The 27386-nt window shown below is 40.1% G+C and overlaps 1 protein-coding gene across 3 annotated transcripts in view; it reads left to right on the top strand.

Moving 5' to 3' along the window:
- Positions 1 to 21731: 21731 nt before the first annotated feature.
- The window catches only part of LOC6504362 (nuclear factor 1 X-type), a 219762-nt gene continuing 214107 nt past the window's right edge, over positions 21732 to 27386 (top strand). For all 3 annotated transcript variants that reach the window (XM_032455786.2, XM_001967070.4, XM_014903944.3), the window contains exon 1: positions 21732 to 22031. The gene's annotated coding sequence lies outside the window, so the exon portion shown is untranslated. The remainder of the gene's footprint in view (positions 22032 to 27386) is intronic.

Below are 27386 nucleotides of genomic sequence, written 5' to 3'. Positions count from 1 at the left end.
TACAGTTTGGGAAGTTTACTACGTAACCCTCTTGTATTCTGATAGGTCAGTGTTAGAGAAGACATTAGTTTTTTAAAACAGAATAAGATGAAGTGGAAGGTTGGTCAGTGGCCGTAACATGTGGGAGTTTTACACCCACAGGTTTGGTTATTTTTTTTTTCACCGTACTTGGCTGATGTTCTTGGACGAAAATGTTCTCTGCCCAAAAGCTGGCGGAACAAATCGTCTTGAACATCTGCAAGGGCACACATGTTTTGAAAGATGACGTGTGCCTGGTGTATGAATATTTAAATTTTGTAATGTCCACCACCTTTATGTCGACTTTTGGTTTGGCTTTGTTGTAAGCCGAGATATCAATCTCTGAAGTCTCAGGGGCAAGCCGGGAAACAAAAATATGTTTCGATGGTGGGATCACCTGCAAGGGTTTTGGTGCCGCCGCAACTAGTACAGCGGCATCAGTACGTACCGGGGGTCCGGACGGTTGATTACCCAGTTTGGTGACTGTTACAGGGGTTTGAATTATGGGGTCTGGGATTTGGTGTGATATTGGGTCTCCGTAGATTTTGGAGTCTGTTCCATCGAGATTCATTAATTTAAAGTTGACGCCCCCTCATTAGGCCATCATCTGATAAAATTAGAGCCATCACTGAGGCGCCACAACCAAAAGAGAAAAATCAAGAAAGAAGCCGAAGTTGATATATCCTTGCAGTTATCTAGCATCTTATATAATTATATATATCGGATCGTATATAGTTGTCCGATCCTTATGAGATTTTCACCATCTAATCAATTGTCTAATAAAAATGTTTAAAGCAACCCCAAGCATCTTTAAAAATAGCAAGGTTGAGCCATTTCCGATCGTTCAGTTATATGGCAGCTATAAGAATAAAATAATGTGTTTAAATAAAAATGTTTAAAACAACCCCAAGCATCTTTAAAAATAGCAAGGTTGAGCCATTTCCGATCGTTCAGTTGTATGGCTGCTATGATATAGTTGACCGCTCCGGCAGTTCCGACTTATATACTACATGCAAGGAAAATAAGGATGTGTGCAAAGTTTTAACTCGATAGGTCTAAAACTGAGAGACTAGTTTGCGTAGAAACAGACAGACAGACGGACACACGGACATGCTTATATCGACTCAGGAGGTGATCCTGATCAAGAATATATATACTTTTTAGGGTTGTAGATGTCTCCTTCACTGCGTTGCACACTTTTGACCAAAATTATAATACCCTCTGCAATAAAAATTTCAAGCGTTTCTGGGACTGAAAAATTTGTAACACTTATTATTGCCCCGAAAGACCACCATTGTGGAGCCATCACACAGACTTTTAGAGCAGAACGTGGCTATGGCGACTAGAGAATCAAAAAGCATTCATAGAACTAAATAAATTTATTGGTGCGTCAGGTGCGGTCCTAAAACACTACTTCCAAACCGCCCCCTGATCTTAACTTGCGATGCGGCATCATACGGGTGAGGAGCCACACTTACTAAATGGTTGTCAATAAATGGCAGATGGGACGGAAAAACCAATCGCATTTAACTCTCGCACGCTGTCCACAACCGATCTATACATGAGCTGTAGTCCGGAAGCCAAAAAACGCAACCTTTTATCTTGCGTGGTGATCTTCAGTCAGTCGTGACTCTCAACCGTGAACATATCTAGATCGGCTGAGATGCAGATCACCTCTAATAGCCTCCAATAAGTTTTTACGCACGGGGCGGCTGTCCGTTGTGAAGGAAGTGTGAAAATATTTTCATGTAATGGCTAGAGCCCTACAACGACCATGTATGGTGCCAAACTTGTTGGGCTATGTTTGGGTGGCGAATAGACCTCGGGCGTGGATTCGGATGCCGACATACACTAAGGACGCACACCAGATCCTTACCATGCTATAAATATGCAACCCTTACCTTCCCACCCCGGACTGGCGAAAGGTGGATAGCCAAAATGCATAATGCATAGCCAAAAAAGTCCGATATACACTATCCGATATAGTGTGTTTTAATATATAGTGTTACACAATATATAGTTTTTTAAAAACCCTGCTTAAGCTACAAGGCTTATGAAAATTCAGTAAAAACATAAAAATAATAACTAACAAGTTGTTTTATTAGAGATCATAATTCGTATTGAAGAACAAGAGCTTACCAATTGCAGCTTTATTCTAATCATCACCAGTTAATATTGATGTTTCTAAAATAATAAAAAAAACAAGCATGCTGAGTTTATGCATAAATTTGATCCTTTTCAATGCTTTTGCATACCAATACATACGCATGTATACCTTACCTTTCACTTGTATGCAAATGATCTACTGAATGAATGATGGTATGATCTACTGATTTCAATAAGAAAATAAAAATCTTCCATAGAAAAATGTTTGGAGAAAAATCATAGAAGACCAAAAATTAATGTAGAAAATCGGAGATTTCAACTTTGAATGAGTATTCCTAAGATATGGTAACTGCTAGATACCATTTTTTAATTTTAGTTGGTACACTTACATTTTAAAAATGATATGTACTAGAAACAATGATGGTCATCGCCATTGCACGGCCTACATAATTCAATATAAGGTAAAATTTGATCAATTTCTTCTCTTAGGTGTACCGCGGAAACTGTGGGTGATAGAATCTATGTTTGTTCTGGACTTTGGTTCAGGGGCGCCTAAAAGTTATGGAGCAGGTAAAATTATTCGTGGAGGAAAAAAAAGTTGGAAATTGTCGGCCTGTGTAATTAATAGAAAAAATGAATTTGAATCCTTTCATTTGAATTCATTAATTATTTTATAGTAACAAAATAGGCAAACGATAATGAAAGTATCCCAAAAAGATTGCGACATTCCATATTTATATACATCACCTCTCTTTATCTTAATGCGGACTGTGTTTTAAAGCGGACTTTTTTTACGCACTGCGCTTTTATAAAATGTTTAAAAGGCTTAACATAAACAATCGGAGTTTATTTTTATAAACAAAAAACTCTTCGCGTGTGCAGTGATATATTATATTTGGAGGTAAAATAATAATTAGATTAATTTTCCTTCCAAACATAGCCCTGCTCTGCATCTTCATCTCTTACGGTGTTGCTTCTATTCTACTGCTTCAGTTCTCGCTCAATATTCTTATCTCTATTTCTTTGCATTTTACTAACTCGCACTAACTGCTCTCTTTAATAAATTAATAATTGAATTTTTAATAATCTTTAATAATGGAATTTAAACTTGTTTGTACGCTGAAGTCTTGTGTTGGAACCTAGTGCCAAGACTACCATATATGCACACTTAGTAATTTGATCCAATCAACATGCATCAGCATGGTGCAATATACAAACCCACTAACCTATTAGCAATAAGCATAAAACAATATCCAACTTAATAACCCAGCGCCAGAAGCAGAAATCAGCATTATCAGCCGGAAGAATGAGCCAGAAGTAGAAATCAGCATTATCAGCGGGAAAAATGACCGACTGAGCGAAGCAAGCAAACCCAGCTAGCCGAAATGCATTCACAAGCAATATATAAACAAGCAATCTGAGTCAGCAGACTCAGAGGTGGGTGACCCTGACATTAAAATCAGTTTTAGCACGTTCATAACATTGACCTTCCTTAGATTTAATTATGTATAATTTAGCATCTTACATAAGAATTGTTCTTCTGGAATAAAGATAGTTGCGAAATCAGAGTGAATCGTCTCGTTACTCAGTGTTTGAACTACGACACTTAAAACTAAACCTACTTCGACTGATCCTGTGTAAAACGGTTCACAAGTTAGGACTCTCAAAAGGCTATCTACTTCTAAAAAAAAATAACCAAACCTGTGGGTGAAAAAAAAATAACCAAACCTGTGGGTGTAAAACTCCCACATGTTACGGCCACTGACCACCCTTCCACTTCATCTTCCTCTATTTAAAAAACTAATGTCTTCCCTAACATTTACCTATCAGAATACAAGAGGGTTACGTAGTAAACTTCCCAAACTGTATTCTGATAGTTCTTTTTTGCATCTCACATTATTGTATTTACAGAAACTTGGTTAAAGCTGGAGATCTTAAGCTCCGAAGTTTTTTCTAGTAGGTACACCACTTTTAGATGTGATAGAACTCTGCGAAGAGGAGGAGGAGTGTTAATCTGTGTAGACTCCAAATTCGCTTCTGAAGAGATAAAATCACAAGAGTTTGGTGACATTGAATTTCTTTGCTTTAAAATCACTTTGTCCTATCAATCTTTGTATGTTACCTGTTCTTACATACTACCTTCGACCCAAATTAACCACGTTAGAAATTCTTTAAGTCGGCTGTTGGACTGATTGTTCGTTTCTGATTCTGATTTATGAAATTAAATAAGCTATTTTCGGAGTTTGATTGGTCTGATTTAGTGCCATGCGAGAATATAAACATCGCATTACAAAAATTTTATTACACTTTGAACATATTTTTCGACGCTTGCGTGCCCTGGAAATATCCGTCCGCTTCAACGAATCCGCCAGGGTATACAAGGCACCTTATAAATTTAAAGATCAGTATGAGTAAACTTTTAAATAAACAAAGATTATCTGGCTGTACAGTTAGTTATTCAAGAAACTTAGTAGTTCGGTCCAATTTCACCATGCATAACGCAGAATGTTATAGGAGCTATATTCGCCGCTGCAGGATTGAATTTACTCAGGATCCGAAGCAGTTATATAACTTTTTAAACAATAAATCACAGTCACAGGAGCACCCACTCCATCTCGGAGGGCGATTTTAAAATGCAAGGCAAAGGGTATCCTCCAGGTTTTGAAGAGGATCCAAGGCGCCCTGCAGCCAATGTCAAAGGTGGAGGATGCTATGCTCCATGTGCGTCATGGCCAGTTGGTCGCCATGTACGAGGATTTTAAGGCCATCCACGGGGAGCTTGAAGAGTTAGACATTGCTTAAATAAGCAGCGACTTGCGATGGACAGTGTCTGAGCTTGTAGCTACGATGCATGCCGAAATCGACGTCGTTGCGCTCTGCTCGAATTGCTGCCCATTCCACCCTTGCCAGCGAAGTTTCCAGTGTCCAGGTGGAACCAGCGCTCAGTCGGAGTTTTCAAGACTTGCCTCCTCTTCCTCTTCCTACTTTCAGCGGAGGATATTCAGAGTGGGCTGAGTTTCATTCGGTCTTTTCGACGATCGTAGGCTGCAATCGTTATATAAGTAAGGTGGAATAGTTTCAGAGGTTGCGATCTTGTCTTCGAGACTCCGCTTTAGAGGCAGTCCGTTCCTTGGAAATCTCCGAGGAGAATTATGATGTCGCAGTGTAGCTTTTGGAGAATCGATTTAATAACCGTCGGTTGATATTTCAGGCTCATGTGAACGAGATTCTGGTCCTCAATCTATTGGAAGGTGACTCAGTGGCAGCGCTTCGAGGGCTGTGCGAGCCTTAAAAAATTTGGGGACGACAGTTCAGATCGCCGGCTGCATCATTGTCCAGGTACTTCTTCAAAGGTTGGATCCAGCTACTTAGGCCAAGTGGGAAGAAGGTCAAAATGCCTCGAACTCGGATCTCATCCCTACTTGGGAGTCGATGGCAGAGTTTTTGGAACATTTTGGGGGCTATGGATGTGGCCTTGGCCGCTTACGCGCCGGGCACTCAGGTGGGAAGACGTAGAGTCGCAAATAACAGTAGAGCGTCCTTTATTATTACTAATTCACCTGCCTCTGCTTGTATATTATGCGGTGGGTGGTCCCATGTAGTTTCTGCATGCCCAAGATTTTTGTCAATGCCCCCTGAGAGCCGCCTTGGCGAGGCTAGGCGACTAGGTCTATGTCGGAAATGTCTCCAAACTGGCGTGAGTGCCTCGCTGATAATTGTCGCAGTTGTGGGAGGAGGCATCACAGTCTGTTGAATTTTTTGGAGTTACAGTCTTCCAGCAGCCAGCCTTCTGCTGTGCCGTCTACATTAGCCGCAGCCGAGTGCGCCGAGCCAATAGGAGCTTCACCATCCACGGCTAATGCACTAGTTGCCCAGGGTCGCAGCGGTGAGATAGCCTTACTGGCCACAGGGAACATTCTCATTCGGAGTCGTTCTGGGATTTTTGTTCCATGCCGGGCTCTTTTGGATTCTGGATCGCAGGTGCACGTGATTACGTCTCGACTGGCTAGTCAGCTGCAGCTTCGTAGATGCAAATCGTACGTGGCAGTGTCGGGCATTGGCGACACTGGCTTCGCGACAGACGGATTCTCTGTTGATGTACTCCTACGGTCCTAGTGCTCTGAGTATTCGGCCCTCGTCAACGCTGTAATCGCCAACAACATCACGGACCTCCAGCCTAGTTTTAGCTTGGATGTCTCCAGCTGGAATATTCCGTCAAACCAAGGACGTTGTGAAGAGCCCAAGCCAGCTGGATGAGCGCTTAGAGTGGCTGCTCCGTAAATTTTGGGAAATCGAAGACTGCTTCGAGCCCATTGTAAAGTGGACGAAAGAGGAATTGGATTGCAAGACGCATTTCGTGCAGAATTCGGCTCGGCTCAAGTCAGGCGCCTACTCGGTGAAGCTGCCGTTGAAGGTCAGGTGAATCGTACTCACGAGCCGTGCGGCGATTTCTCTCCCTCGAAAGGAAGCTTTGCCGTCAGCCTCAATTAAAGGATCAGTATGCTGCGTTCATAAAGGAGTATTTAGATTTGGGGCATATGTCTCCAGTCCCGCCTAGTCTACGACGTGCCAGACAGTATTTCCTGCCACATCACTGCGTTTTGAAGGAGGACAGCTCAACAACCAAGCTCAGGGATGTTTTTGATGGTTCGGCTGCCACTACGTCTGGGTATTCATTGAATGACGTTTTGATGTTTGATGATGGTCCAGTTATCCAACCAAAGCTGCTGCACATTCTTCTAAGGTTTCGTTGCCATCGAGTGGGCATTTCAGGAGATATTTGCAAAATGTACCGATGCGTCAGAGTTTTCCCCGAGGACAGATATCTGCAGTGCATTCTTTGGCGGAATTCCACCCAGGATGAGTTGCAGGTTTTTAAACTGGATACGGTCACTTATGGGACAAAGCCGGCCTCATTTTTAACATTTCGAGCAATGCATCAGTTGGCAGAGGATGAGCAGTCTATGTTTCCAAAGGGTGCCGAAATTCTGCGTCGCGATTTTTATGTTGATGATCTAATTTCCGGAGTTGACTCCATAGAGGATGCAACCAACATAATGCAGCAAACATCGGGGATCCTCGCCAAGGGCCGATTCCGGTTGACAAAGTGGTTCTCCAATTTTTCTGAAGTGCTCTCTGACGTACCGGAAGAGGATCGAGAGTCGTTCCTAAGGTTTGATGATGGCAGCAACTTTACGAAGACTCTTGGCCTAGGTTGGGATCCTTCTACTGATCGCTTGGTATTTTCGTTTGAAGGGCTTCAGTCACCCTCGAAGCCCACTAGGCGCATCATCCTCTCCTCAATCGCCCGGCTTTCTGATCCGATAGGGCTTGTTGGACCTGTCATTACGAAGGCGAAGATTTTTCTTTAGAAGCTATGCCGTGAGAAGTTGTCCTGGGATGAAAGTCTACCTCAAGCTACTCCGATTGTGACATAATTTTTTCCAGCTTCGCCATGGCGCAGCGTGCTGAATTCCCTAGATGGTCACTATCATCACAGTCTGAAGTGGAGATTCATGGATTTTGTGACACCAGCATCGAGGCTTATGGTGATTGCATTTATGTCGTATCGAAGGGTACAAGGTCAGAAAGTCATTTACTCTGCTCAAAGTCCCGAGTCGCTCCTCTAAAAACAGTTAGTGGATAAACTGCAACAGAACAGAAACTGGAGTTATCTGGAGCAGAGTTGCTGGCTCGGCTTATGTCGGAAGTAGCTCAGTTGAAGGTCTACGATGGGAGATTCTGCTGTGGCGCTGTCCTAGATTCGGGAGGAGCCCGCTCGTTTTAATGTTTTCGTCGCCAATCGAGTTTAAACAATCCAGGAATAGACCAGAACGATGGAATGGCGTTATGTTCCTACGTCTTTGAACCCGGCAGACATCCTCTCGCGTGGTGCTCTTCCCAAGGAGTTAGTTACTGACAACCTGTGGTCCCATGGTCCTGCGTTTCTTCTTGGACTTCAAGACCAGTGGCCAGCAGCGGTGCTATCTGAAAAACCCATTCTGGAGCTAAGGGCGAGGGTTCTGCTAATAAAATCCCCGTACGTTGACGTGACGAGCTGCTTCCAAGTACGCCAACTCTTTTCCAGCACTGCAGCGTGTGTTTGCTTATGTACACAAGTTCTCACAGCGAGTCCATCAAAAGGGTGTCACTGCTAGCGACATCAAGGTTGGAACCCACCTACTATTACGTCTGGTGCAGCGTGTGTATTTTTGGGATGACATAAAGGCGCTTCAGAATGGAAAGGAAATTTCGTCAGCCAGCATACTTGCCACATCCTCTCCTTTTTTAGACAAGTTTAGCCTGATGCGTGTGGACGGTCGTTTAAGAAATTCTTCATTGGATTTTGATAGTCGTCATCCAATTATATTGCCTAGAAGCTATCTAGTTACTCGGGCTATAATTGTTGATTTCCATGAGCACAATCTACACACGGGGCCTAGTGCTCTGCTGGCTATTATTCGATCCCAATACTGGCCGATCGGGGGAAGGGAAACGGTGACGATGGCACAAGTGTATCCGATGCTTCCGCACCAAGCCTCGTTTGCTGGATCACATTATGGCTGATCTCCCGGAGCAAAGAGTCAGCGGTTGCCAGGTCTTCGGAGTGACTGGTGTGGATTTTTGCGGCCCATTTTACTATAAGCCAGAAGTTCGCAATAAAGCTCCCGTGAGTGTTTTCATTTGCTTTGCTACTAAATCCGTGCACTTATAGCTTGTAAAGGATCTATCCACATCTGCCTTTTTACATGCTTTAAAACGGTTTATAAGCACTAGCCAAAAGCCTCAGCCCATTTTGTCTGACAATGCGAGCAATTTTGTTGGAGCTAAAAACGAGCTAAAGGAGCTTCTCCAACTCTTCATAAGCAATAAGCATCAACGAGCGCTTTGGAGTTTTGCGCGATTGAGTCCATCGAGTGGCATTTTATTCCTCCTCGATCTCCGCATTTTGGTGGACTCTGGGAAGCGGCTGTCAAAACCGCAAAGCATCATTTTTACCGGGCTTTTGGATCCTCAGTTCTTGGATTTGACGAGCTGCGAACTCTGCTTTGTCACATTGGTGCTTTCATAAACTCACGGCCTTTATTGTCTCTTTCAGAGGATCCTGCAGACCTTGATGTTCTAACGCCATTCCATTTTTTAACTGGTGGCCCGTCAGTCAGCTTTATCGAGCCTGATGTCACAAAGCTGAATTTCAACCGTATGGACAGCTGGCAGCGTGTGTCTTTCCTGCAGCAGTCTTTCTGGGCCCGATGGAAGGAGGAGTATTTAAGCCTTCTTCAGCAGCGCTCCAAATGGCGTGTGTCCGGCCCTGCCTCGGCGATTAACGATGTGGTGCTAGTCAAGGACCAGAACCTACCCCCCATGAAGTGGCCGTTGGCTAGAATTCTGGATCTAGTCCCTGGTCGGGATGGAGTGCCTCGAGTGGCGGTGGTTAGAACCGCTTCTGGAACTACCAAGCGCGCAGTGACCAAGCTTTGCCTATTGTCCCTTAAGGATGAAGTTGAAGGACAGGCCTCAACTGGGGGGAGATTTGATATATCCTTGCACAGTGCCGGCGTTAGCCAACGCGAGGCCCTGGGCCGTGGACTTATCGCGAGGCCTTATTGACATAATTTAAAAGAAATATTTTTACATTCGTTTAATTCAATTAAATAAATTTCAAATGGAACTTAGATGCAGTTATACGACTATGCAAACACTAACAAATACACATTAACAAATTGATCATGTATACATTTTTTTAATTTACAAGTGCGCCCGAGGCCTTTTTAAATCCATTTCTACAAAAAAAAATTTGGAAAAAGTCCAAAACTTTTATCTTGAAACACTTTTCCCCAAATAAAAAATATATTAGCTTCAAGTATTAAATCTTCCAATATACCAAAATTGTATCATTTCCAATCGTTCAGTTATATGGCAGCTCGCCGTTCTTTATGAAATTTGGTATATCGGATAAGCTTAACCCATATTGAATCTGTATGAAGTCCAAATCTTTTCAATGTCATTTCCGATCAAGGATATAGACGACTGATCTCGTCCAATCCGACTTATATACTGCCTGCAAAGAAAAAAAGAATGATTGCAAAGTTTAATGTCGATTACTTTAGATCTGAGAGGCTTTAAGCCCAAAATTATAATACCCTCTGCAAGGGTATAAAAAGTAAATTGAAAAGAATTTTTTTTAAATGGCTGTTGTGCTATTAATAGTTTTTAATAGCGGCCAAATGAATTAAAATTCCAGAGTTCAATTTCAATCCAACTTCAGTCTTTATTTTCGAGGGTTCAACTCTAACCCAACTTGCAGTCGCTCCAATCAATAACAAAATTACAAGTGGCAAAGCTTAGCAATATGAATTTAGCAATATGAACGCACACAAATGCAAGATTTGCTAGTGTGCAGCAGCTCTACAAAAAAGCTCCCCAATGCGCATACGCTACAAATAACAATAAAGCGCATGCGAAACTGTGAGACAAAACAGAGACGAATCATGCTGATAACAACAGGTGCAGCTTAGCATATTAGAATTATTTCATATGCATTCTTTGGTGGCTGCTTGGCCCAACATCCTCCCCCCATTGAAAGGTGGGCCTTCAATAACAATGTTGGAAGGGACAGCAGTCACATTATTGCAGAGGTTATTCCATGGATTGTCCTCCCTACCACAGAGCGCCGACACATCCCGTGATAGTCCACCGTGGCCAGAAAACACCCAGCCGAATCGAGGGTTCTGAGCAATTGGGAGCCCGTGACCTAACTGGATTTGGCCAGCCGACAACAGGTCAAAGAATAAGCCGGCTCCAATCAGCAGGTCCACTCGCTGCGTTTTGTGGAAGTTGGGGTCAGCTAGATCCATATTGCCAGGAATCTTCCAGCCCGAAGCATCTATGTCCTGGCTAGGCTGATAGTCCGTTATATGTGAAGCTACAACAGCCTCAATTTCCACTGAATATGTGCTAAGTCGGGACTTCAAGCACACATAAACGGATGCTCCATCTGTTTCAAATACAGCGCCGCCGAAACCGGCCACCGGAGCATTTGGCGCGGCCAAGCTGAAGTTCATTCGCCAGCCGCGACGAGATGAGATGTACTTGTGAACCGGAATCCAATAACGCTCGACAAGGCAGGAAGTCTCCAGATCGACCACGAACGAGTACATTTGCTGTTGGCAGGAGCACTAGCTCAGCATTGCGATCCTGGTTCATAACAGGGTTGATTGAGCGGGATGGGTTCGCACCAGCAACTGCACCGATGGGACGTGAGATTCGTGCGGGTGAAACCTGCCCGCGAGGGTGCAACAGAATATGATGACGGTGATTGCACGTCGAGCAGCGGGAAGCTGAGCATCCGCGAGCGAGATGGCCATCCTCCAGACAAGCGAGCCAGATGCCGCACTTCGTCGTAACGTTCCTCAATTGACAAAGCACTGAACTTTGGACAAGCAGGAAGCTCGTGCGCCGAAACACCACACAGGGCGCATAGAGCAGGACGGGCGTTAATAACCATGCACGAGGATCAGTTATTGGACGATCTTCCTCGGCCTACTTGGTTAACTGGTGAATACGCCAAAGAAAAGTCAACGCTTTCGAGAGTCCGGCACCTTTGTTCTAAGAATCAAGATAGAAGGCTGTCATCAGTGCTTCCTGCCAGAGAGTCTTCCCATTTGGCCTTTGTAGCAGGGTCCAGCTTTTGGAAGATGATCTGGATGAGGAGGCACCCTTGAATTTCGGCCGACGTCCCGGAACCCATGAGGCCCCGCATATGTCCATTGAATCGGTCGGATAACTCCCGAAGAGTAGCAACGGATCCCGGCTCAACCACCCTTAGCTGCAGGATCACGTTGATGTGAGCCTGCAAGATTAGGCGACGGTTGCTAAAACGGTTGCGCAAAAGGTCGAGGGCAACATCATAGTTAGCGTCGGTAATCTCAAGCGCCCTCACGGTCTCTAGGGCTGAGTCCCGCAGGCAGGAAGTGAGCCACCTGAGCTTCTCCATCTTGGTCAAGTGCGGGTGGCTGTCATTGGTTGTCCTGCGTGGTGAAACGGTCGCGCAGACGCTTCTCCATAGACTCGTGGGTCAGAATGGTTGAATCGTCGGTCTGCATCGCAGCCTTGACCTTCCGATGCAGCACCTCCATTTCCTGACATGTTACCTCTGCGCGTCTCAGCAGCATCCTTTCACGGCTTGACGCAGCAGATGCAGTAGCTTCAGCTCCAGATTCTATTGTGCAATTAAATTAAAATGCAACTTTGCGACAACAAAACCAACAACAGTGTTTTAGTGGCACTTTTAATGCTGATCACGATAATTGAACGGGATGATATCACGACGGGGTCACCAAAATGTTGTGCTTTTAATAGTTTTAATAGCGGCCAAATGAATTAAAATTCCAGAGTTCAATTTCAATCCAACTTCAGTCTTTATTTTCGAGGGTTCAACTCTAACCCAACTTGCAGTCGCTCCAATCAATAACAAAATTACAAGTGGCAAAGCTTAGCAATATGAATTTAGCAATATGAACGCACCCAAATGCAAGATTTGCTAGTGTGCAGCAGCTCTACAAAAAAGCTCCCCAATGCGCATACGCTACAAATAACAATAAAGCGCATGCGAAACTGTGAGACAAAACAGAGACGAATCATGCTGATAACAACAGCTGCAGCTTAGTATATTAGAATTATTTCATATGCATTCTTTGGTGGCTGCTTGGCCCAACAATGGCTATGGTGTAGAGGACAAATTTTCTTAGTCATTCTACTAGAAACGTTAAATTTTAAGCGTGTTAGTAAATTCTGGCTGTCTACATTACCATTGATAAGGTTATGTTGAAACTCGACACCCAGCATCATTCTAATAAGTAAGTTAGCAAAGGTAAGTTAATTAAAAAAAGACTACTATGGTAGGAGGAAAGGTGATTAAAAATTAATTAATTTGCATCCCCCAAGGGCGAAAATCATGAAGTTTTTTGCACATATTCTATGTGATCTCGGTTCACTCCGTATTGAGGACTCAAGATACACGATCCATACGCAAGTATCGGATGGACGAAAGATTTTTAAAACGTTTTATGTAATGTAGGGTTCATTAAATTCTTTTGGCCATCTTTGAACCATGGTGGATATATGATCGGTAAATTTAAGTTTCAAATCTACCTAAACCGTTAAACTTATCATTAACCATTAAGCTTTAGGATATTTGATAAACACCAATTTGGAAATTTATCCAAATCGGATTGAACATTAGGCACTAGAATATCTATACTAAAGACGCCATCAGTGTAAATAAGTACAAGTGAATTAGTTAAGGCACGAGTTAAATCTTTAAAGGTTTGCGTAGTGCTTCGGTGCGTTCGTTAGAACACAGCCTGGTACTTTATCGGGCCCCGCCGCATACACGAGCTGAATCTTAAGGATCTGATAATAAACTACTTTTATCGAAAGATGGGCCAAATTCAAGGTTGACTGATTTGATATTATAAGGCAGAGCTATTATAATAGCTCAAGGATTCGTTAGAACACAGCCTGGTACTTTATCGGGCCCCGCCGCATACACGAGCTGAATCTTAAGGATCTGATAATAAACTACTTTTATCAAAAGATGGGCAAAATACAAGGTTGACTGATTTGATATTATAAGGCAGAGCTATTATAAGACGTATAAGGCAGAGCTGGAATGCTATAAGGTTATTACTTTTTTGAAAAAACTGCGCAAAGAGATAGGGCATTGCCTGATCAGTGTTCGCATATGAGTGTGTTGCTCCCGTGAAACGGACCGCCAGTAGGACCTGCTGATACGTAATCAGCCGAAGCCTTTACCAACCACCACCTATACTTGAGGACAACCAAGCAGGTCTTCAAGAATTTCACAAAAACCTCTGCCTAACCACAGCAAGCGACAGCGCAACCCAAGCAGACCCTTGAAGAACCCAGGTAAATTTATTCAGACCTTTAATACGTTCTTTGACTACTACTCTGGGACCTACCGTTACCTCTGAGAGTTAATGTTCGACGTAGTGGCCGTATAACGCTCCACTAACGAACAGTGCCTTTTGCACTGTTTAGTGCCTCGGAGTGGTATGTCGTGACGACAAGGAAAGTTTTGCAGACGACTTCTTGCCTGCCAGAGGCTTCTCCTTTTAGGACGCCTTCCGGTAAACCGTGTCAGCCCTGGCATTGCAAGTGCTTGCTGGAGCCCCGCCTCTTGATTTGGCTGCTATGAAAATTGCTATGACCCATAAATTAGAAGAACCGGCAAACACATATTCGAAAGGTGGTCGCTAAGGTACATAGTTTCTAACTATAGATTTTAGTCTGGGGCTTATTTTATGTTTATTTAAGAATTTATCTGTTCTATAAATTTAATAAGTGCCTTTTATAAAAAGAAGAGTTTGTTGGAGCGAACGAATATTTTCACGGCACGCGAGACTTTCAAAGTGTAATAAAATTTATGTAAGGAAATTTTTTTATTTTTTTTATATTTAATTTCATAAAGTCAGCCTTAAGAAAGAAATTAATTTTATGAGATTTAAGAAAAGACTTTGAAGACTGAATCGAAATAAACGTGGTTAATTTGAACGTGTGATATGATGTAAGCAATACAATTATCATCATTAAATATCATAATTAGACCACATGAGTTCTGGCATATTGAAATCACCGAGAGGTACCAGCTGGTCACAATCAGACAGAAGATTAGATCGAAAGCTGACAAGGGTTGCCAGTATGTGGTAGGTTCGGTCAAAGGTGTATACGAACAGGTAACGTTTAAAGATTGACAGAAAAAAGGATTTTTATTCAAAGAAATTCTATGTCACTAAATTCTCATCTCCTTAGCAGGAGAATATCACTAGGTAAATGTTATTGGCTCTAAAATGTGAGAGTTTGAATTTTCTCTGGCCTCAAACTGACGGAACAAATTGTATTGACCATCTTCACGGGCACACATATTTTAAAAGGTGACGTGTTCCTAGAATTTAAATTTTGGTAATGTCCGTCACCTTTATGTTGTTGTTTTGGCTTTTGTGTAAGCCGAGATATTAAACTCAGTAGTGTCAGTGGCAAGCCGGGAACCAAATATATGTTTCGATGCTGGGATCATCTGTAAGTTTATATCGACTTTATACCTCTATGTGTATGTACCGGTTTTACAGAGATATTCGAAAGCCGAATTTTTAACAGCTCTTTATTTTTTAACAGTTCAGCTCTTGCGGTGGCCAGAGATATGAGCGGCTACATAATTGTCGGATGGGCAGGCTGAAGATTGTTCGTCTCAAGCATATCGCTAACAGCGGATTTCTTACGGTTTAGAGACACATTTAGCAGAAAAAAATTATTTATTTACCTCCAAATGTAACACGATTTTTTGTAAGATTGTTTGTAAGTTTAATAAAACGGTTTAATAAAAACGGAGTTCACTTAAAATAGACATTAAAGATGTCTATTTTAATAGATATTTAATTTGTTAAAGTTATAAATTATAAAATATTTTAATAAATAATAAATTAATTTACACAATTCTCTCTTATTCTCTTTTTTTACTTTCAATACACTACTGTTTTTGTTAAATTGAATTTTTTTCCTGATTTTTTTGGTTTTTTAGAGGTATCCTCGCGTAGCAAGTTCCATAGTCGCATTTTTTTTTATAGAGCTGGGAGAAAAAAATTTTTAAACGTTGTTATAAAAGTCTAACGGTATATTTTCTATAACGGTAAACACATTTTAAATAATAGAAATTGAACTTGCATAAACGCTTATAACGGTAAAAAAAAATATTTTCCCAATATCCCAATATCTAAGGCCGTGAAATATGCAAAAACGTGGGTTTTTTATCATAAAAATTTATCATAAAAAAAAATTTTATCACTTGGTGGCATAGATATTCTTGTGCATAATTTATGCCCCTTAACCGAAAACATTCAAAAAAGTAATTTAAATAAAGATTTTGTCGCACAGTTTTATGGTTAGGTAAGCAATATTTTTATTATAATATGTTTTATTATAAGTCTAAGGCTGAGCCGGAATGTTGAAAGTTGTAACGTCATTTGGAAAAACTGTGCAAAGAGATCGGCAATCTCCTGATCACTGTTCGTAGATGAGACTTCAAACGTAAGACTAATTAAAAAAAATACATGTTTTCGCTCAGTGTTTAAAAATATATAAAATTGCTTCAGATCCGGCAGCATTTAATAAAACTTTGATAACTTTTTGCGACAGGCTAACTAACAACAGGTTGCACGCCAGCATTTAATGTTTATTTAATTGTCTATTCTTAATTTTATTTAGTCATCGCCGACCCCATAACGTATATAAAGTATATTATTGATTAGGATCACCTCCTGAGTCCATATATGCATGTCTGTCTATATGTCCGTATGTCTGTCTGTTTCGAGATCAGTCGACTATACCCTATAGCCGTCATATAACTGAAAGATTGGAAGTACCATAACTTTGTTGTTCTTTAAGCTAGGTGATGGGACTAAGGATTTCATTGCATTTCCATGAGCAACCTAATCCGAACTGCCAAATTACATAAGGATCGGCCGACTATATCCTATAGCCATGTAACGAAATGGCGTAACCTTTCTATTTTTAAAGATGGTTGGGGCTGTTACACTTATATTACACCAACACTAATATTACCTATTGACTTCTCATTTCATACAACAAAAATGGACGCCAAATTTTCTTGCGACAGGTCCCAGCAGGCCCAAGAAAGAATCTTACTCTCATTTTTACGCTCATACTCTCATTGAACTTTTTTGGTTGTTCAGTCGCTGAGAATTGCAAGTTTTTGCATGGACGTTTTCATGAATGATATTAATTCCATCATAACTTGATGTGTGCCCGGTAGCCGTCCTGGGTCCTGTTGAGAGTTTTGTATGTTAGGTTGACAGGAACGACCCAACCCTTAAGGTAGCCAGATATATGAGCGGCTGCATAATTGTCGGCTGAGTAGGTTTAAGATAGATTATTCACCATGAGTAAAGCACTAACGGCGGATTTGTTACGCTTTGAAGACTCATTTAGCAGATATATATTTGGAAGACCTCTAAACTGTGAATTGTGAAACTGTAAACTTCAGAGTTGGTTATTGATTTTGCGAAAACCACTCGTTTTGGTCATTCAGATTTTTTAATGACGTTCCATGTACGTCCATGGAACGTCATGTAGTTTAGTTTTTTGCAGTGTGTTTAAACATATGTATGTAAATTTGAAATAAACTGCATACAATGCATCAGTGGCTAAAAAACAAACATTCTTGGATGTATAATTCGACTTCTTTATTATTATACGGTTCTATGCAATGTACGGTTCTAAGCACACAATGGAATAAATCGTGTTCACTGCGCGCAAATATAATTAAATACTATCAATACACACACAATGCTCACATGCGAGCCTTGAAAAATTTTTGGGACTTCAATTCAGATCGCCAGCAGCATTATTGTCCAAGTGCTCCTTCTAGGGTTGGATCTAACAACCCAGGCCAAGTAGGAGGAAGGTCGAAATGCCTCAAACTCGGACCTAATCCCTACTTGAGAGTCGATGGCTGAATTTTTTGAGCAGCGATGCAGGACTCTGGAGGCTATGAATGTGGTCATGGCCACTTACGCGCCGGGCACTCAGGAGGAAATACGTAGAGTCTCAAATAAGAGTAGATGGTCTTTTATTATCAATAATTCACCATCCTCTGCCTATGTATTAGGCAGTGGGTAATTTTGTGTAGTGTCTGCATGCCCCAGACTCAGTCTTTGTCGGAAATTTCTCCAAACTGGCCATCACCTGCGTGAGTGCCTCGATGCTAATTGTCAAAGTAGTGGGAGGAGGCATCATAGCCTGCTGAATTTTTTGAACAACAGTTATTCAGCCAACATTCAGTTGTGCCGTCAACATCAGCCACAGCCGAATGAGCAGAGCCAATGGGCGCTTCACCATCCGCGGCTAATGCTTTAGTTGCCCTAGGTCGCAGCGGTGGGATAGCCACAGCAAAGATCGCAGCTTTTTAAATCCAAGAACTGAGGATCCAACAGCCCGGTAAAAATTATGCTTTGCGTTTTTGACAGTCGTTTCCCAGAGTTCACCAAAATTCGGAGATCGAGGAGAAAAATAAATCCCACTCGATGGACTCAATCGCGCAGAATTCTAGCAGCGCTCGTTAATGCTCATCGCTTTGCAGAGTTGGAGCAGGTTCTTTAGCTCATTTTTAGCTCCAACAAAATTGGTTGCGTTGTTAGACCAAAGCTGCGGATTTCACCGGGTGCTTATAAAATGATTTAAAGCTTGCAAGAAAGCAGATGTCGATAGATCCTTCACAAGCTCCCAGTGCACGGCTTTGGTAATACAACAATTGAAGACACACACGTAACAATTTCAAGATTATAAAAAAATGGGCCGCCAAAATCAACACCAGTAACTGCAAAGACCTGGAAACCGTCGACTCTTTGCTCCGAGAGATCAGCCATAATGTGCTCCAGCAATCGAGGCTTGGTGCGAAAGCATTGAGCTCATTTTTGCAATGCCTTCGTCCCCTTTTTCCTCCCCCCGATTGGCCAGTAATAGGATCGAATAATAGCTGGCAGAGCCTGAGGCCCCTTGTGTAGATTAAGCTCAAGGAAATAAAAAATTATATCCAAAGTGACTGAATGGCGGTAACGCAATATAATTGGATGACGGCTATCAAAATCCAACGTCGAATTTTTTAAACGACCGTCCGACCGACAGACTTGGGGGACCAAGACTGTGATGATAGTGACCATTTATGGAATTCAACATGATGCGCCATGGTGAAGCCGCAGAAAACCATCTCCCAATCGGAGTGCAGAACTTCTGGACAAAGATCTTTGCCTGCGTAATGACAGGGCCAACAACTCCTATCGGATAATACAGCCGACGATTGAAGAAAGGATGATGCGCCTAGTGGGCTTTGAGATTGACTGAAGCCCTTTAAACGGAAATAATAAGCGATCCGTCGCAGGATCCTAAGCGAGGCCCAGAGTCTTTGCAAAATTACTGACATCTTCAAACCTAAGTAACGATTCCCGATCTACTGGCTGGTGAGTCGTGCCTTACTGGAGCCGGGACTGGAGACAAATACCACAACTCCAATGCAGCATACTGATCCTTCAAATGAGGGTGGCGGCAAAGCTTCCCTTCGAGGGAGCGAAATCGCCTCACGGCTTGGGAGTAAGGCTGAAGGTCGGTGATGTTGCAGCTGACTAGCTAGTCGGTACGTAATTACGGGCACCTTCAATCCTAAATTCAATAGAGCTCGTCAAGGAACAAAAACCCCAGCGCGACTCCGAACGAGAATGTTCGCTGTAGCCAGCAAAGCTTTATCACCGCTACGACCTAGGGCCTTGTTCATTAGCCGTGGATGGTAAAGTGCTTACGGGTTCGATGCACTCGGCTGTGACTGAAGTAGACGAAAAACGAAGGCTGGTTGCTGGAAGTGAGCAAATCCAAAAAAAGGCAGTATGCGGTTATGCCTCCTCCCACAACAGCGGTAATTTGCAGCAAGACACTTACGCAGGAGATGGCCAGTATGAAGACATTTCCGATATAGACCAAGTCACCTAGCCTCGCCAAGAGGTCTTTTAGGGGGCATTAACAGAATTCTGGGGCATGCAGACAATAAAATAGGTATCAAACGAGGGAAAAATAAAATGAAAATGATTTTTGGCAGACGCTTTCATTTTTTTTTTGTATATAGAACAACTATTAAAAAAATCCTTCGGTTAATACCTTGTCAATGATATCTCAAAGTTTCATTAAGATCGGTTGAGTAGTTTGCGAGAAATCTTGTCAACCGACTTTGAACACATAGTATTGACTTTTAAAGGTTTACGCCCTGCCTCTACCTGACCTTGAGTGTCCACCTTTTCAAGGCAGTATCTCCGAAATTATTAGTCGAATCAACTCAAAATATAGGACAATATTCTAAAAATTTTATACAATTCAATAACACAAAAAAAATATTCAAATTTTTGAAACAGCGAAACCCATTCAACTTCGGCTCCGCCCGAATTTAGCTTTCCTTTCTTGTTAAGAATCTATTTCTTGAAATGGTAAAGTTTGGGTAGAATATATGTATGTTCTTTTTGGGATACTGTGTACGTTTTAAAATTTTAATGTTACTTTTAATCCATCTATTTATTTAGTTTTGTTAAACAAATATTGTATAAAGAAAAATCACTTTTTTTACCCTTGCAGAATTCATCTCAGATCCTATAAAGTAGTTTGGATTGGAGAAATTTGTGTGAAAGTTAGTAAATTTTGATTCACTAAATTGGGGCTCTTGTAGACAATTAAGTACCCCGATAAAATATATGTATTCTGTATTTATATTATACTTCGAAAGACGCGTCAATTGGTACCTCGACCATCCCCATCCGACATTTCGTTTTTTTTTTTAAGAACAAAATTTTTTTTTTTTTATTGGTTATTGGTTATGGTTTAATGCTATATTATTATTATTATTTAAATTGCATGTAGCAAATATGGAGATACTTTGAAATATTCAAACCTTTGATACATCGCTCATATTTGACAGAATCCGTTAATCTTGTGCATATATGTATGTGAGAAATAAACTAGCAAATATTAAGTATATTTTTTATTTTATTTGAATAAATGAAACAAAAATTTGCAGATATTTTTATTTTTTTAAATTTTTTTTTTGCCTAGCAAAATTTTTGAACGCGCGGATTTCAGAAACTATATGAGTTAGCGCTATCAAATTTGATATGTAGACTTATAACCCACGCACATCAAGATTGTGCCAAAGTTTTAGCATGCTGCCCTTATAATTCACAAAAAAATTCACATCTTATAATTTATACAGGAGTAACGAACTTTTCATTCTACTTCCATAATGGATTGTTTGAATTCTGTATTACAAAACATATAAAAGTATGCAACAACAAATTTTTTTTGTTTGAAAAAGAAGTACCCCATGGATATGTGCATATATATTATTCAAAATATATGTGTATGTGCCTGTGTATGTTCGATAAGGAATTTTTGTTATTTTATACCCTTGACGAGGGTTATATAATTTTGGTCAGAAAGTGTATATTGTGTATATATTCATAATCAGCATCATTCCAAATTTGATATATGGTTTGTCGTATTTCTGTCTGCTTCTACGCAAACTAGTCCCTCAGTTTCGAAGCTATCGACTTAAAAATTTGCACAACTCCTTCTTCCTCTATTCGTCCATTTTTGTTTATAGGACCAATTAGAATATTTCCTTAAGAACTGTATATGTATGTATGTATCTCATAATATAAATTGCCACCTAACCAAACTTTTTTTTTTTCTTCTAGACTTTTCTAATAATAGTACTATTAGTTTTAATACTTTTATTTATGTCGCGGTTCCATGCAAACCAGGCTATTGTGATTTAAAAGGTTAGTTAAATTAAAAACAATCTTTTTTTAAAGAAATCTTGTGAGTGGAGTTACCGGGTATTATATATTTTTAAATTAATGGTAATTGTCTTCAATTGTGAATAGTAACTTTTTCTTCAAGTATGTCGAGTTTGTACTGTCGTTGTTTGTCACATGCGCATTACGAATTTCAATTAGCTCTCCGACAGCTTTTCTCTCTTGTTTAGTTGTAGTCTTCTCAGAGTGGAAATGTCCAATTATAGAACGTTTCGTTCATTTAGGCCCTTTAGGTCATCTATGTATTTGTTGATTACATATGCCTTTTAAAGAGACGTGACGAAACAAAAGTGCCAGCAGACATACACATGCTGAGTTGCCAATTTTAAATTTAGTCTCTAGATACTTCTTTTACATTATACAGCTATATGAATCTATTGTGTTACTCATTTACAAATATGTCACTGCATTCTGATTTTTGATTTTCCATCTAAACTGGCGTGATATATAATTACAGGAAAGGTAATTATAGTTACTAGTAACCTATGTAAATTACAACTAAAAACCATGTATTTTAATTGATGGGTAAAAATATAATAATCAAATAAATGCATTAAAAAAAACTCATACTTTTAAAGAAACATACACTTCAATATACATAAATACGTATTCATGTATATATTTTATAGTAAATCCAAGTATCCAACCACAATTTATTATGTAAAAATGCATCCGTTTTTTTATGTAAATAAACAGAACTGCCCATCGCCGATCATAAATAGAATTTGCTAATAAATAGGATAGAACTCATTTGAAATATTTTTTTCATTTGATCCCGACTCTGGTGGCGAGCCAAATTTTATTGTGTGTCGGTGTACTTAGATTAGATTTTTGCAATAAATATAATTCCAATGTGCAAGATCTTTATTATTTATTATTAAGCTATTTTTAAGACTTATCAAAGCAATATTTCGTGGGGCATACATACATATCGTATGTATACATCCAACGAGAACTTTTCAAGAATTCCGGTTCGCCCTCTTTTTTCTTTTTCATTAAAGATATGAGCATCTAAAGTATATCGGTTACAAATGGTTATTGTTAAATGCGGTACTCCTAGCATACAAGAATATACAGAATATATTTTATTCTTGCGAGTGTATTTAATATTTTTTCTTCCTGTGTTGCGTGTTGATCTTGGACACTATAAGAGATATGTAGAGCTATTTTTTATTGTAGACTTCTATAATACCTAAGCAGGTCGAGTGTGTGTATAAATTGTGCCCCCTCTCGCCCCAAAAATAAAATCTGAATGTAGCACCAGTAATTTTTTGAGGTTTTACGGATACGGAGTTTTTCATTAGATAGTTTTAGTTGTTTCTTTCGAAAGTCTAAAAAGTATGCAAACAATTTTACTTAATGAATCTATACTTTGAAAAGTTACTTAAAATATCACAGCGGACCACAGTCCGCTAGGTGGCGACACGCATGCCCAGCTTGTAGCAATCGCGTGAAGACATTAGCAAAAACTTTACAAATTTTCTGTGTGCGTTCAATCTGAATGAGTGAGGCACCAAATGAAAGGTATTGTTTCCATTAAATGGATTTTTTCCATACATATAAATTATACATACATATCATAAAAAACCTCTTGACGAGCTAAAATACTGGTGACGATACTGCATGCAAAACACAAAATATCTGATATCAATTTTTGTGACGAAAATATGCTATATAGGTGTACAAAATTGCATATAAACAAGAAAGGAAAGCTAACTTCGGGCGGAGCCGAAGTTGATATACCCTTGCAGCTTTCCGATCCTTCAGTTATATGGCGGCTATTGGATATAGTTGGCCGATATGAAATTTAGCAAATAAGATTATTTTGCCCAAAATGGAATCTGTACCAAGTCCCATCTTTCAAACTTAAAAAACAGCAAAGTTATGCCAATTCCGATCGTTCAGTTATATGGCTGGTATAGGTTATAGTCGGCCGATCCTTATGAAAAATCGGATTAGATTGTCCAAAACGGACAATCCGTAGAAAATCCCCTCATTCTAGCTTCAAAAACAACAACTTTAGCCAATTCCGCTTGTTTAGGTATATAAAAGCAATAGGATATAGCCGGCCGATCCTAATAAAATTTTGCAAATCGGGTAAGATGGCCCAAAATGCAATTTTTACTAAGTTCCATGAGTCCGGTCACACTACCCAAAGAATTGCCCAAAATTACTTCAAAAATGTAAACGTCCAAGGTAGTCTGAATCCTAGAGCCAACGTTTTAGAGTTTTGAAATGTTGCACTCATCTTTCACAAAAACGAAGAAAAGTGTTTCTTAAAGCACGTACAATCTGTTCAAAAGAAACAAAAAGATTCATTTTTTAAGAAAAAATCATAATTTTCAAATCAAAGTACCGTATAAAAATTGAAAAAAAAATATTTCAAAATGTGCTTTGTCCAAGCACTAAACGAACTAATCTACTATTGAAATATTTTTATAGATGACCCTGTCGGGACTTATTGTGTCCACCATTGAAAGACTTATTTTTTAGGAGTCACACAAAATTCGTTATATCTTTGATATTATATTTTGATATTATTATCTCTCAACAAAAAAATTACAAAATATTCCTCCGACAAGTATTGTGCAAAAAATTTTAATACAAACCCGCCATTAGTTTCGTACAAAAACAATTGAGTAACACCGTCTTTGTTCGCGTTGCTGACTGCTTATGCCCCCTTAACATAAGATTCCTCAGCATAGACACCAACAAAAAATAAAAGCTAAACAACATACGCACAGTGAAAAATTTAAGACTACCAAAGTATATGTTGGACATAAAGGAGTTCACAAAAGAAAGGTGGAAAGATCCCATCGCATTCAAGTGGATACTAGTTTTACCAGAACCGTAATTGCTACCGTGTAATTTTTTATGACTGGTGTGGAATGCCGCAGCTAAATCTCATGGCGCCTTTTTAAACGATTTCATGATTACTAGTCCGTATCTTCAATATTAACTGTTTGACGTCTTGATGAATTTCAGAGCAAGCAAGATAGCAGTCTGCAGTAGCATAGCAGAAATGTTTCACCAGATAAGAATAAAGGAAAGTGGGTCGATGTGCGAACGCAATTCCTAAAGGGGTCTGTATTGCGTGCCCCTTGTAAAGCTCATTCGTCGGGGATAAAAATGCGGAGGACTACAAGATGCAGTGGAAACGCCTTTACCGTACCACAGCGACTTTTATCACGTATGTACAAATCCTGGAAGCGAAATGTCGAGAAGAAATCATCGTTAAAACGTTGTTCGATTAAATAGTTATCCAAGGAAAGGACCTTCAAAGTAGCGCAAAGAAAAGCAACAAAACAAATTAGGTTCTCCTTATAAAAACAAAAATATCCAAAGGACAAGGGGACCTATTGGACGTCTACCTAGACGATTGTGGTACAATTCGCACCCAAGGAAGGTCACAAACTAAAAACCTAACGAAGACTTCTTTCTAACGAAAGAGTGATGGCCCGACGAGGAACACCCAAAGAAATATATTCGGATGATGGTACCAATTTCAAGGCAATTGAGAAAGTTGTCAAGGAAGAGCTGAAGAATGTAGACCTCAATAACCTGATCGTCAAGTACGACAATATTAAATGGAACTTCAACCCTCCAGGCACACTACCCAAAGAATTGTGAGCAATATAATTTTTTGTGTTATATTAATTTGGAAAACAAGACCAATCCTCTTGCGAAAATACCATTGACTGGTTTGGATGCTGTCTTGCACAGTGTCGGCAACTGGAAAATACAAAACACTTTACTGCATTGCGAAAAAACTGCATTCTTGCCCATTGGGTATTACATCACCCTTCACGTGGTGCGTGGCTGCACACGAGGGGTAATAAAGACAGCGCAGTCTTAAGTCTGAAAAAGTCTTAAAGGATCAAAGCAAACTCTTGCCTATTGTAAATGGATGGACATTATTCTCACTCTCAGCTTAGAAATAAGCAAATTAATTACGAAAAAATTGACCACCTTTCTGGAAAAACACCCTCGGAGATCAGGGAAGAAATCATCATTGCTCAACGCTCACAGAGCTATAAGACTCAGAACATCAGCACAGTGACCACAACGATAAAATTTACTAGTGCTACAAGTAACACAGTATTCTCCACGTCAACTGCGACAACTGCCACAATTAGCAGTGTGCGTGTTACTGATACCATAGGCAATAATAATGGTTATCCCATGCAATGCTCATCTGACATGCTGATGCTGCTACCAAGTTGAAGGTTGGCCTAAGAAATCTTTTGAAAAAGAGGAAGAAACCACTTTCACCCACTATCATCTCTGAAAAGGTGCACAGATAACTGAAGTTTGGATTACCCTCAGAATCAACCAGCCTTGAAAGCTTCAGCAATAGATTTGCCTTACACGACATGGAAGTGGACCTTAACAGTAACACACATGCTGAGGAAAGAACAAACCATGCAGAGGGAAGCCCTACTAGCTCTCATATGGCTGTTCAAGAAAATATATCTGACGATAATGTAGATAAAGATGATTTAGGCAATAGATCTCAACAAAATGATGATAGAAATTATAATCCTAAAAAAATGCAAAACTACCGCAAATAGTTTTAAGTATTACTAACCTAAATGATCTATTTGATCTCATTTCATAGTACTTTCATCGACACCCCAATTGTGCTCGATGTGGCGAAGACCATTTAACAAATCAATGTGTTCGTCTCCAAGATCAACAGCCTATCTGCATGCACTGTGGAGGCAATCATTCGGCAAGCTACAAGGGTTCTCAGTGGTATCAAAATTACCTCAGGCGATCTATGGGTTCTGAAAAGAAGCAAACAACACGACAACAACCACAACAACGTCATCAGCAACAACAGTCAACTCGGCAACAACATACTCCATACATTTCAACAACCAATAGTGGAGGTTTTTCTTATACTTCAATAGTAAGAAATGAAAATGAACCAGCTCAACGCCGTCTACATGATCTCCAAGCGCAGTCACAAGTACACAAAACGAAGGAAAATGTGCAACAACAATATGCGACTGATTTTCAGACATTTTTAGAGCAACAGCAACAGCTATTTATGAAATGCCAACAACAACTCCAAGAAAAGCAGCAGCAATTCCTTGTGTGACTAAGGCAGCAGCATCAAGAACAACAAATGCAAAAAAAGCTTCAGCCTCACAATAAACACAATCAAATTCTTATTTGAAATGTCAATGGCATTTTAGGTAAAGCAGAACTCTTCGCGCACACCAACAACGTTAATATCCTACTCTTAAGTGAATTAAGGATCAATCGAGGAGAAATTGTCAAAATTTATGGATATTCCTTTTATCCAGCATATAAACGAGCACGGCACAATCACGGCACCGAAAAAGCGGTGGTATTGGTAAGGAACTCTCTTAGTCATTTCCCACAAAGTGTTATTGAAACAGAAACCATTCAAATGTCCTCTATCAAAGTTGCCACAGGTTTGGGTTTCATGGTAGTAATCGCAATATACTGTCCTTCAAGAAACAAAATCGAAGAAAGGCATTTCAATGACATACTCACTTCTTGTGGTCAAAGGTATCTGGTCGGTGGCGACTGGAATGCTAGACATTAGATTTGGGGCGACACTTACACTCTACTGATTTCAATAAGAAAATAAAAATCATCCATTGTTTGGGGAAAAATCATAGAAGACCAAAAATTAATGTAGAAAACCGGAGATTTCAACTTTGGATGAGTATTCCTAAGATAAAGTAACTGCTAGTGCCATTTTTTAATTTTAGTTGGTACACATACACTTCAAAAATGATATTCACTAGAAACAATTGGAAACGCAATTCAACGCAATTACAT

The sequence above is a fragment of the Drosophila ananassae genome (assembly GCF_017639315.1).
Source record: "Drosophila ananassae strain 14024-0371.13 chromosome 4 unlocalized genomic scaffold, ASM1763931v2 tig00000061, whole genome shotgun sequence".
Classification (NCBI taxonomy): domain Eukaryota; kingdom Metazoa; phylum Arthropoda; class Insecta; order Diptera; family Drosophilidae; genus Drosophila; species Drosophila ananassae.
This window is presented reverse-complemented; position numbering and strand designations above follow the sequence as displayed.